The following is a 13,706-nucleotide window of genomic DNA, read 5'->3' on the forward strand; positions in this document are numbered from 1 at the left end:
CATAAAAACAGACACATAGATCAATGGAACAGAATAGAGAGCCCAGAAATAAACCCACATGCATATGGTCAATTAATCTATGACAAAGGAGGCAAGAATATACAATAAGGAAACAGCAGCTTCTTCAATATATGGTGTTGGGAAAACTGGACAGCTAGATGCACAAGAATGCAACTGGACTACTTTCTAACACCGTATACAAAAATAAATTCAACATAGACTAAAGACTTAAATGTAAGACCTAAAATCAGAAAATTCCTAGAAGAAAACATAGGCAGTATGCTCTCTGACATTGGTCTTAATAATATTTTTTTGGATCTGTCTCCTAATGCAAATGAAACAAAAGCAAAAAATTTTTAATGGGACTACATCAAACCAAAAAGCTTTTGCACAGTGAGAGAAACCATCAACAAAACAAAAAAGCAGGCTACTAAATATGGGAGACTGTATTTGCAAACAATATACCCAATAAGGGATTAATATCCAAAATATACAAAGAACTCATAAAACTCAACATCAAAAAATGAACAATCCAATTTTAAAATAGGCAAAGAGCCTGAATAGACATTTTTCCGATAAAGACATACAGATGGCCAACAGAGACATGAAAAGATGCTCAACATCACTAAGCATTAGGGAAATGCACATCAAAACCACAGTAAGATATCACCTCACACCTGTCAGAATGGCTATAATCAAAAAGACAATAAGTACCTAGTGTTGGCAAATATGTGGAGTAAAGGGAACCCTTGTACACATTTACTGGGATTATAAATTGGTGCAGTCACTATGGAAAACAGTATGGAGGTTCCTCAAAAAGTTAAAAATAGAACTATCATCTGATCTAGCAATTCCACTTCTTGCAGTCACTATGGAAAACAGTATGGAGGTTCCTCAAAAAGTTAAAAATAGAACTATCATCTGATCTAGCAATTCCACTTCTGGGTATCTACCCAAAGAAACCAAAAACACTAATTTGAAAAGACATGCATGCCAATGTTCATAGCAGCATTATTTATAATTGCCAAGATATGGAAGCAACCTAAGTGTTGCTTATTGAATGGATAAGGAAGATGTATGTATATATACAAAGTATGTATATATATGTACACACAATGGAATATTATTCAGCCGTAAAAAATGAAACATGCCATTTGCAACAGCATGGATGGATCTAGAGGGTATTATGCGAAGTGAAATAAGTCAGACAGAGAATGAAATAAGTCAGAGAAAGACAAATACCATGTGAACTCAAATGGAGAATCTAAAAAACAAATCAAACAAGCAAAGCAAAATGAAAACAGACTCATAGATACAAAGAACAAATGGATGATTACGAAGAAGGGAGCAGCAAAATAGGTGAAGGTGATTAAAAGGTACAAAACCCAGTTACAAAATAAATAAGCCAGGGGGATGTAACATATAGCATAAGGGATGTTTATGGTCGATAATATCATCATAACTTTGTAAGGGGACTAATGGTTACTAGATTTCTCATGGTTATCATTTCATAATATATGCAAATGTCAAATCACTGTGTAGTACACCTAGAACTAACATAATATTGTACATTTCAACTTAAAAAAAAGAATCCTTCCTCTTATTGAGCTGACATTTTAGAAATTGAGGCGCAAAAAGTAAACACAATATGATAATTTCAGGTACTCATAATTGCCGAGAAGAAGATGCATTAGTGTAACGTTACAGAAAGTGACCAGTAAGGGAGGCTGTTTTGGATTGGATGGTCAGAGAAGACCTCTTTGAAGAAATGGCGCTTGGGTTGATAATCTGAAGAGAAGGGAGTAGTCATGTTTTGATCCGAAGGAAAGATCAATCCGAGCAGAAAGATAGCAAGTGCTAAGGTTCTCATCTGTGTGAATTCATAGGACAGAAAGAAATCCAGAGTAACTGGAGCCTAGTGAGAAAGGAGAGAGTATTAAAAAATGAGGTTGAAGAGATGGACAGGGGCGGAATGACAAGGGGACTAAAACTGCGACTTACCAAAGCAAAGCTTTATTTCTTACACACCTTACAGTCCAATAAGAGTTGGCTAGGGTGGGTGGTTTGCTCCATGGAGACATTGAAGAACCCAACCTCCTTTCATCTTGTGGCAATACCACCCTTAACACATGGTCTCCAACTCTGCCACCCAGCAGGGAGAGAGAGGAGAGGATCCCACATGGGATCCTCTTACCAAAGGGGAAACGTGGCGGAGGGATAAATTAGGAGTTTGGGATTAACATATACATACTACTATATATATTGATTAATAAAACAGACAACCAACAAGGACCTACTGTATAGCACAGGGACCTATATGCAATATTTTGTAATAACTTATAAGGGAAAAGAATCTGAAAAAGAATATATATATATATATATATATATATATATGGCACTGAATCACTTTGCTGTACACTTGAAACTAACACAAGATTGTAAATCAAATATACTTCAAATTTAAAACAAAAAAGAACTGTGAGAAATAAATTTTGGTTCTTTATTTTTAAAAAAAGCAACTAGGATATTGGTGAGTGCTAGGATTCTTTGGCACTGGCTTTTTTCATGAACAATGTAAAGTCTTTGGAAGGTTTTCAGCAGAATGGTTACAGGAGGCTATTGTAGAAATGAGGGCAAGAATTATGGTTATTTGGACTGGCTGTGTCAAGGAAAATAAAGAGAACAGGTCAGATTTCAAATATACTTATTTTAGAGGGGGGGGGTGTAGCTTACTGACACGCTGGTTGCAAATATGAAAGAAAGAAAAGAGTCAAGAATGACTTCTTGATTTTCTTTTTTCTTTTTATTGAGCAGTTTGCATAATCGGAGATATAATGGCTTGGAAGAAATTAGATTTGGGATTGAGGTGAGAGACTAGAGCATCTATACTTCTATTTAGACGCATTAAGTTTGAAATACCTATTAGATCTCCAAATGGGGATCTCAAATAAGATGCTGTATATGTGACTATGGGGCTCAGGAGAGTAACTCAGTTTGAAGATACAAATTTGAGATCATCAGTGAATAGATGGAATACAAAACTGAGAAATGTCATTGTCTGACACTTGCAAGGAACTAGAGAGACAGTGTTTAAACACAAATATATTTTTAGTGATTATATACAAAAGACACAAAAATTTAGGTAAAAAATTTTCACTTTTAAAGAAAACTATATTTTGGAAAGTAACAAATTAACAGAATCATACAATGAATTTACATCAGGATATGGATATAACTTTTTGTTTGCAAATAATGCAAACATGGTGCTTCCGGCCATAATAATAAGATACAATAGTTTTTCTGTAAATCTTCTTAAATAGGAATAGATGGCACTATACAGGAGTATGATGTATTTTCTGATTTTAGCTCTTAGAAAAACTGAAAGCCGTGGCTCAAAATTTAAACTGACTTATAGAGAAAATCAAGTTACTTTTATATTATCCACTAAAGCCTAAAAATATCAGGTACCAATAGAACTAAACCCAATCACAGTTGAAGGATTATTTGAGCTTCAAAAGGTGTATTCTAATTTGGAAACTTGATTATGAAAGTGCTCCTTCAAATAAAATGTTTCAGATTTTATTCTTAATTCAAAACAGCCCAGAGCCGCATATATAAAATTTTTTTATTCAATGCATGAATAAAAGTTTAAAAGCTTCAGTACCTGACATTTTTCTTTAAAAAAAAAAACTGCATCAAAATATTTTCAGAGTGTCTTTCTAGCTTGAATTCAATACAGCACAAAAATGTTCACCATCATGTGGGCTGTTTTTTGCAGTCCCAATTTGGTTCTTCCTGTGTCCTGAGCTTATACTTCATCTTATTACCAGGTTTCACTTGAATTCTTTGAGGAGTAGGATGACTTTGCTTTTGTTTCTTTGCTAGGAATTACTTAATCCTTAAAGTCTTGTGGGAAGATAAGGCAAAGACAAAAACCTTTGTACATTTAGTGTGCCCACTAAAATGGGGAGGAAGAAAAAGAGGGTTTATTTGTATTTTAGATATTGCAGATTTTTTTTCTACAAGGGACTAAGGAGTTCATTTTACCTGGGTTAACAGGTCAACCAAGCAGCTAGTCCAGTAACTGATCTTAATGATTTGTCTTAAAGAGACAAATTTTTAAAGTAAGCAGTTGGTCAATACAATCATTGTTTAGAAAAACAAAAGAGCATTACCAAAGCTTTAGGTAAAATGAAAGTGAAAATGATGTAAATTGCACCCATATTAAAGACAAGTTATTGAAAAATATAAAATTCTTCCTATGGAGTTTAAATTGTGTTATTAATAATTTCTAATAACCTTCTTCTTGGTGCATAAATACACTATCTTTAATTAAAATCCCAGTGAGGGGTCTTTATAGCACTACTGATCTCTTCTCCAGTGACTACTGAAGAATCTGTACCTGGAGTGGAAACAAGAGTATTGGATCATACAAACAACTAGAAATCTCCAAATTCCCCATGCACCAGCATACAAACAAATGCTGCCTGGAACACCATATTCAAGAGCATATTAATTAATAACATCCTCTTAGTCAAGAAGCTTACATGTCGATCTCACTGTTTCTTCAACCAAGGAAAAAAATGAATTCATTATAACATGATATCTAATTCCATCTCTCACCATTAAACCAAGACCCCCACAAACAAGAAACAGTTTTAAGGACGTAATCCTCAGCATGGTCATCACAGCTCTCCTTGATATATACCATAAATCTCCACTAAGCCCGTACAAATCTCCTATGTGTACTTTGTATCAAACTGTACAAGTCTGTGTTTCTCCAACCTACGCCTCTGTCTGCCATCATATTCCATTCAGTATCTATTTTCCAAACACTACACATACCAAAGCCTATTTCTTAGGATATTTCTTCCTTATAAATATCAACAACTTTCTTATATGTTTTGCTTTGAGCAAGCACTCAGACACACCATTACACACCACCCCTTCAAATTTCCACTGCACTGCCACACCTCTGCAGAGCACTTATCACATCCCAATTATGTAGTTATTCTGTGTTCATTTTATTCATCCTGAATAAGCAAGAAGCTTCTTGAAGGCTAGCGCAACGCCTTGCTCAGAGGGTAAAGTAGTACTTGAGGATACACTGGAATAGGGGTCAGAAGACTTGAGTCTGAAACCCATGTACCAACAGCATAACCCCTTTCTCTCTCTAAACTTCCCTTTATTCATCTGTAAAATTAATGTATCATAAATTACAATGCAGTATGATTATGAGGGTTAAACTGGTAATGTATGAGAAATCTTCTATAACATAAAGCAGATATAAACATAAATAATAATTATTTTTCATAATCTAGAACGTACCTATTTTATGGTAAATGCACAAAAGACATTTTTATAATTTTATCACATTGAGGAAAGGAAGACATGAAATACTATAAAACAATAGTACAGAGCTTCCCTGGTGGTGCAGTGGTTAAGAATCTACCTGCCAATGCAGGGGACATGGGTTTGAGCCCTGGTCTGGGAAGATCCCACATGCTGCGGAGCAACTAAGCCCATGCACCACACAACTACTGAGCCTGCACTCTAGAGCCCATGAGCCACAACTAATGAGCCTGCGCTCTAGAGCCCACAAGCCACGACTACAGAAGCCTGCACACCTAGAGCCCGTGCTCCACAACAAGAGAAGCCACTGCAATAAGAAGCCCACACACCACAACGAAGAGTAGCCCCTGCTCACCGCAACTAGAGAAAGCCTGTGCACAGCAACAAAGACCCAACACAACCAAAAATAAATAAATAAATAATTTTTTAAAAAAAGAAGAAAAAAAACCAATAGTACATTTATAGCAAGTCCAGATCCAGTTGGAGATCAGGCAAAGACCTCAAAGATACATATGTTGATGTCAATCAACTCAATACTCCTATATCCACTTGCCCAATCTATCTGGTTGTCAGAATGGTGTAAAAGGACTCCCCAGGAATGTGAAGAGTTAGAAATCATTCTCCTGATGTGGTGGAGGCTCAAATAAATTAGCACAAGCCCCTAGAAATTAAGATGGCGTGCTGCCTTTGTTGCTCAGCAATGCACCTGTCACCAACAAGGAAGGTCCAGTCCATCTAAACGGGGTGGAAGTCTATGATCAAGGAAAGAAACGAAAGAAAATATGAACTCAGAAGAATGTTTACATAGAGCAAATACCTTGGTATTTACTATATTATAGCATAATGTAATAATTGACATTCATAGTAATGATCCTGAACCATCAGTAGTTTTAAGTATGCTCTGTATTCTTTATTTAATTAGGCAGAGATGCTTGTAGTACTTGACAGAAATATTTCATACAAAATTATATAAAAATGAAGACATTTCAGTGCTTTCATATTCCAGAAAACTCACTCTTGTGAAAGCAATCATTTGCAACACTAACAGATAAATGAAATGTTGCACTAATTATATAAAGCATTTTATGTAATACAATGTAAATGTACTAGGAGAAATGGTTCAAAAACTGCTGAGGTTGTCATGGAAGATTTCAAAAAGCTGGTAGTGCCTGCATTCTCCCTGGACTAGTTGGGAACAAGTAGGTGAGGAGATGGAATTTCTGGACAAAGAAACACCATTATTAATGATGTGTAAGAATGAATATATATGCCATGTTCATGAAACCATAAAGAGACCACGCTGGAGGAAGTGAATTTGAGGGCTAACAACGTAGCCAGAATGTAAAAAGAGACAAAAGCCACGCAGAGAAATTTGGTTCTAACAGAACATGAAATAGGGTCGTTGAAAGTTTCTGAGCTGGAAGCAGTAAGCAAGGCTGTTTTTGTCTGTTTGTTTGCTTGTTTGTTTCATCAACTTGTTTTTAAGAAAATAGTGAATTAGTAAGATTCACTTAGTAAATTAGTAAATTTACTAGTAAATTAGTAAAATTCACTTAGTATTAGTAAGATTAGTATTAGTAAGTAAAGTTAGTATTAGTAAGTTAGTAAGTTAGTATTAGTAAGTAAAGTTAGTATTAGTAAAATTTACTAGTAAATTAGTAAAATTCACTTACTAACTCACTTAGAATTAGTAAGACAAGGAAACTAGTCAAGTCCTTAGTGTCCCTCAGCTATCAAGTTCTGGGACATGACTGGAAAATGATCTTTCCTTCCTTCCTTTAAGTATGAGCCAATTCCTGAAGCAATCTTACATGGAGAGTTTTATCAACTAGACAGCGTTAAAATTTACATGAAGGAACAAAAGTTAATTATTGAGAAAAAATTTTTGAGTTATTTCTAGCATGAGCAAAGTTATTGCTTTTCAGGGTATTTGAGAAATGCAAGGAAATTTTTGAGTTTCTATGAAATTATTTATTGGTTATAGATTTTTTTATCACACCACTGATCTGAGACTAAATTTTAAGACTTTTTGAGTATTGCACAATAGCACTTAAATACCAACTTCCAGAATAAAGACTAGCATATCACATTAAACTTTGATGAGCCTCCTAGAAATAATCCTAACAAAATCATTTTCTAAAGAAGGGAAAATGTTTCTATCTGAGATATGTTGACAAAGAAAGTCTTCATATTGGATGTTTTTTCTGTAAGTCAAGAAAGCAAAATTTAATAAATAATATTGCTATTGTATCCACATAGAAAAAACACAAACATACTGACAACTTCCTTTGTGGCCAGTAAAAGAGCTAGTGAGAAGGTGACCCATTTAAACTACAGCCCACACCAATGTCCCTGTTTAATGAAGATGTGCAATATTTTATATGTATCTACTTCATAAGAATACTATTAAGTTCTTAGAAAAACAAAGAAAGTTTTTATGTTAAGTGCATAAGGCTATATAATGTTATTTTCCTAGCAAAGTTGGTTTTACACTTTTAGAGTTTTATTAACAGTTTCAGATGAGACAGTTAAAGACAATCCTCTGAACAGAATTGTCATCTTTTTTTCCCCTCACTTGGCTATCTGCTTACACATAGATAAACTATCAGAAGATCCCTGACCTTGGCCTAATTGCAGGAGAAAAAGTGACTGAAGCAAGAAAATACTAAAGACTGACTGTTTTCTCTGAGTGCCTTATGTGAAGACCCTAACGTGCAAAGGTCCAGCCTCTGAACTTCCCACAGCCCTTGCTCCTCTGGGTGACAGATCAGGCTCTCTGCACATCAATGGATGGGGAATGGTAGGAGGTGCCCTTAAGAGAACGTGTCCTCAAAGCATTCAAGTATCTAAATACTTCTCAAAATCATCATTTGTAAACTATAATTCCCTCAGCAGAAACCACTGGCCATCTGCTGGGTTTAATGAACTACCAATAAAAACTATTTTGATCTTAATTGGACCTCAATGTGAACGTTTCTTAGGAACAAACAAATTACAAGTTTCTCTAAATGCCAATTTTCTCTGTTCTTTCCTTTTCAGTGACTGTTCATTAAACCTCAGATACTGATAACTCAGATCAGTAATACACAATAGGCTTCCTCATTTCCCTAATTCTCTGATTTTTCATTTCTCCCATATATTTGATTGCTGGCAAATTCAGGAATTTTCTGAAATCTGCTGGACAAATTGAATAAAATTCCTTGAAGGTGCTTCCCACCCCCACCAAAAAGAAAAATAAATCTTTGTCTTTTTCCTCACAATAAAGAAAACATAAAAAAGGAAAGATGTTTCATCTCTTTTTTCTAAGGGCAGGATATTAGAAAATAAACTGGAGTAGAATTTCTTTATTTATGCTAATAATGTTATCATCACAATCTCCCCTGTTTTGAGGAAAACAAAAAGGCTTATCTGTCCACTCAATTTAATTTGTCAAATATTCATGAACTGCCTTTAGAGAAAATACATTCTGCCAAACACTGGGAGATTTAGAAAACTGACATACATTTCTGTCCTAATTCTAGAAATAAGACATGTTTACACAAAATTTATTTCAAGGCTGAATATATCAAGAAAGGCAGTAAGAAAGAGTCACATGGATGGTTCAAAAGGTAAAAGACGTCACCTCCTATGAATTGGATAAATTGGGACATTGGAATCGACATATACACACTACTATATATGAAATAGATAACTAACAGCACCTAATGTATGGCACAGGGAACTCAACTCAGTATTCTGTAATGACCTATATGGGAATAGAATCTAAAAAAGGGTGAATATATGTATATGTATAACTGATTCACTTTGCTGTTAACTGATTCACTTTGCTGTACAGTAGAAACTAACACAACATTGTAAGTTAACTATACTCCAGTAAAAATTAATTTAAAAAAAAAAGAGGGGGACCTTCAAGATGGCAGAGTAAGACGTGGAGATCATCTTCCTCTGCACAAATACATCAAATATACATCTACATGTGGAACAACTCCTACAGAACACCTACTGAACATTGGCAGAAGACCTCAGACTTCCCAAAAGGCAAGAAAATCCCCACGTACCTGGGTAGGGTAAAAGAAAAAACAGTGACAAAAGAATAGGGATGGGACCTGCACCTCTGGGAGGGAGTGTGAAGGAGGAAAAGCTTCCACACACTAGGAAACTCCTTCACTGGTAGAGACGGGGAAGCTTCGGAGCCACGGAGGAGAGCACAGCAACAGGGGTGCAGAGGGCAAAGTGGAGAGATTCCCACACAGAGGATCGCTGCCAACCAGCACTCACCAGCCTGAGAGGCTTGTCTGCTCACCCACCAGGGTGGGCGGGGCTGGGAGCTGAGGCTCGGGCTTCGGTCGGGTCCCAGGGAGAGGACTGGTGTTGGCTGCATGAACACAGCCTGAAGGGGGTTGGCATGCCACAACTAGCAGGGAGAGAGTCAGGGAAAATGTCTGGACTTGCCTAATAGGCAAGAGACCATTATTTTGGGGTGCATGAGGAGAGGGGATTCCTTCCTCCTGTGCCCACAGAAGGCAGAGCACCGCCTAAGTGACTCCAGAGACAGGCACAAGCTGCAGCTATCAGCTCAGACCCCAGAGATGGGAATGAAATGCTAATGCTGCTGCCACTGCCACCAACAGTCCTGCGTGCAAGCACAAGTCACTACCCACAGCCCCCAAGGGAGCCTGTGCAACACACTACTGCCAGGGTCCCAAACTCCAGGGACAAGTTCCGCAGGAGAACACACAGTGTGCCACAGGTTGTTGCACTGTCACGCTGGCCTCTGCCACCGCAGGCTCGCCCTGCATTCCAATTATGACTACCGTACCCTTCCCTCTCCGCAGCCTGAGAGAGCAAGAGAGCCCTAATCAGCCTCTGCTTTAACCACCTTTTGTCTCAGTTGGGAACAGACACCTGAGGGCAACCTACGCACAGAGGCGGGGCCAAAACCAAAGCTGAACCTCAGGAGCTGTGCGAACAAAGAAGAGAAAGGGAAATTTCTCCGTGCAGCCCCAGCAGCAGCTGATTAAATCCCCACAATCAACTTGAGGTACCCTACACCTGTGGAATACCTGACTAGACAACAAACCACCAAAAATTGAGGTGGTGGACTTTGGGAGCAACTGTAGATTTGGGGTTTGCTGTCTGCAGGTGATTTGTTTCTGACTTTTGTATTTATCTTAGCTTAGTTTTTAGTGCTTACTATCACTGGTGGATTTGTTAACTGGTTTGGTTGCTCTCTTTTATTTTTTTCTCTTCCTTGTTTTTCTTCCTTTTTTTCTGAGCCATGTGGGTGACAGGGTCTTGGTGCTCTGGCCAGGTGTCAGGTCTGAGCCTCCAAGGTGGGAGAGCCAAGTCCAGGACATTGGACAACCAGAGACCTCCCAGCCCCATGTAATATCAATTGGCGAGAGCTCTCCCAGAGATGGCCGTCTCAACACTAAGACCCAGCTCCACCCAATGGCCAGCAAGCTCCAGTGCTGAATGTCCCATGCCAAACAACTAGCAAGACAGGAACACAACCCCACCCATTAGCAGAGAGGCTGCCAAAAGTCATACTAACTTCACAGACACTCCAAAACACGCCATCGGATGTGGCCATGCCCACCAGAAGGACAAGATAGAGCCCCACCCACCAGAACAGAGGCACCAGCCCCCTCCACCAGGTAACCTACACAAGCCACTGAACCAACCTCAAGAACTGGGGACAGACACCAAAACTAATGGGAACTACAAACCTGCAGCCTGTGAAAAAGAGACCCCAAACACAGTAAGTTAAGCAAAATGAAAATACAGAGAAATATGCAGCAGATGAAGGAGCAATGTAAAAACCCACCAGACCAAACACATGAAGAGGAAATAAGCAGTCTACCTGAAAAAGAATTCAGAGTGATGATAGTAAAGATGATCCAAAATCTTGGAAACAGAATGGAGAAAGTACAAGAAACATTTAACAAGGACCTAGAAGAACTACAGAGCAAACAAACAATGATGAACAACACAATACATGAAATAAAAAATTCTCTAGAAGGAATAAGTAGCAGAATAACTGAGGCAGAAGAATGGATAAGTGACCTGGAAGATAATATAGTGGAAATACCTACCACAGAGCAGAATAAAGAAAAAAGAATGAAAAGAGTTGAGAACAGTCTCAGAGATATCTGGGACAACATTAAATGCATCAACATTTGAATTATAGGGGAACCAGAAGAAGAAGAGAAAAGAAAGGGTCTGAGAAAATATCTGAAGAGATTATAGTGGAAAACTTCTTTAATATGGGAAAGGAAATAGCCAAGTCCAGGAAGTGCAGACAATCCCATACAGGATAAATCCAAGGAGAAACACACTATGACACATATTAATCAAACTATCAAAAATTAAATACAAAGAAAAAATATTAAAAGCAGCAAGGGAAAAACAACAAATAACACACAAGGGAATCCCCATAAGGTTAACAGCTGGTCTTTCAGCAGAAACTCTGCAAGCCAGAAGGGAGTGGCAGGACATATTTAAAGTGATGAAGGAGAAAAACCTACAACCAAGATTACTCTACCCAGCAAGGATCTGATTCAGATTCAACAGAGAAATTAAAACCTTTACAGACAAGCAAAAGTTAAGAGAATTCAGCACCACCAAACCAGCTTTACAACAAATGCTAAACGTACTTCTCTAGGCAGGAAAGACAAGAGAAGGAAAAGACCTACAAAAACAAACCCAAAACAATTAAGAAAATGGGAATAGGAACATACATACTGATAATTACCTTAAATGTAAATGGATTAAATGCTCTAAACAAAAGACATAGACTGGCTGAATGGATACAAAAACAAGACCCGTATATATGCTGTCTACAAGAGACCCATTTCAGACTTAGGGACACATACAAACTGAAAGTGAGGGGACAGAAAAAGATATTCCATGCAAATGGAAATCAAAAGAAAGCTAGAGAAGCAATTCTCATATCAGACAAATTAGACTTTAAAACAAAGACTATTACAAGAGACAAGGAAGGACACTACATAATGATCAAGGGATCAATCCAAGAAGAAGTTATAACAACTGTAAATATTTATGCATACCACATAGGAGCACCACAATACATACGGCAAATGCTAACACCCATAAAAGGGGAAATCAACAGTAACACAATCATAGTAGAGGACCTTAACAACCCACTTTCACCAATGGACAGATCATCCGTAATGAAAATAAATAAGGAAACACAAGCTTTAAATGATACACTAAACAAGATGGACTTAATTGATATTTATAGGACATTCTATCCAAAAACAACAGAAAACACTTTCTTCTCAAGTGTTCATAGAATATTCTCCAGGATAGATCATATCTTGAGTCACACATCAAGCCTTGGTAAATTTATGAAAATTGAAATTGTTTCAAGTATCTTTTCCAACCACAATGCTATGAGACTAGACATCAACTACAGGAAAAAAACTTAAGAAAAAAGCACACGGAGGCTAAACCATATGCTACTAAATAACCAAGAGATCACTGAAGAAATCAAAGAGGAAAACAAAAATACCTAGAAACAAATGAGGATGAAAGCACGACGACCCAAAACCTATGGGATGCAACAAAAGCAGTTCTAACAGGGAAGTTTATAGCAATACAATCCTACCTCAAGAAAAATGAAAAATCTCAAATAAACAATCTAACCTTACACCTAAAGGAACTAGAGAACGAAGAACAAACAAAACCCAAAGTTAGCAGAAAGAAAAACATCATAAAGATCAGAGCAGCGACAAATGAAATAGAAACAAACAATAGCAAACATGAATAAAACTAAAAGCTGGCTCTTTGAGAAGATAAACAAAATTGATAAACCATTGGCCAGACTCATAAAGAAGAAGGGGGAGAAGACTCAAACCAACAGAATTAGAAATGAAAAAGAAGTAACAATTGGCACTGCAGAAGTACAAAGGATCATGAGAGATTACTACAAGCAACTCTATGCCAATAAAATGGACAAATTCTTAGAAAAGCACAACCTTCCGAATGAACCAGGAAGAAACAGAAAATATGAACTGACCAAGCACTGTAGTTGAAACTGTGATTAAAAATCTTCCAATGAACAAAAACCCGGGACCCGATGGCTTCACAGGTGAATTCTATCAAACATTTAGAGAAGAGCTAATACCTATCCTTCTCAACCTCCTCCAGAGTATAGTAGAGGGAGGAACACTCCCAATCTCAATCTGTGAAGCCACCATCACACTGATACCAAAACCAGACAAAGATGTCACAAAAAAAGAAAACTACAGGCCAATATCACTGATGAACATAGATGCAAACATCCTGAACAAAATACTAGTAAACAGAATCCAACAGCACATTAAAAGGAT

At 37.3% G+C, this 13,706-nt stretch overlaps 1 long non-coding RNA gene across 1 annotated transcript in view; it reads right to left on the reverse strand.

Moving 5' to 3' along the window:
- Positions 1–1,344: 1,344 nt before the first annotated feature.
- Positions 1,345–13,706, reverse strand: part of LOC115853930 (uncharacterized) — a 293,304-nt gene continuing 280,942 nt past the window's right edge. The window contains exon 4 of the long non-coding RNA XR_009565066.1: positions 1,345–1,915. This is a non-coding gene — a long non-coding RNA (uncharacterized lncRNA). The remainder of the gene's footprint in view (positions 1,916–13,706) is intronic.

Source organism: Globicephala melas, chromosome 9 (genome assembly GCF_963455315.2).
Source record: "Globicephala melas chromosome 9, mGloMel1.2, whole genome shotgun sequence".
Classification (NCBI taxonomy): Eukaryota; Metazoa; Chordata; class Mammalia; order Artiodactyla; family Delphinidae; genus Globicephala; species Globicephala melas.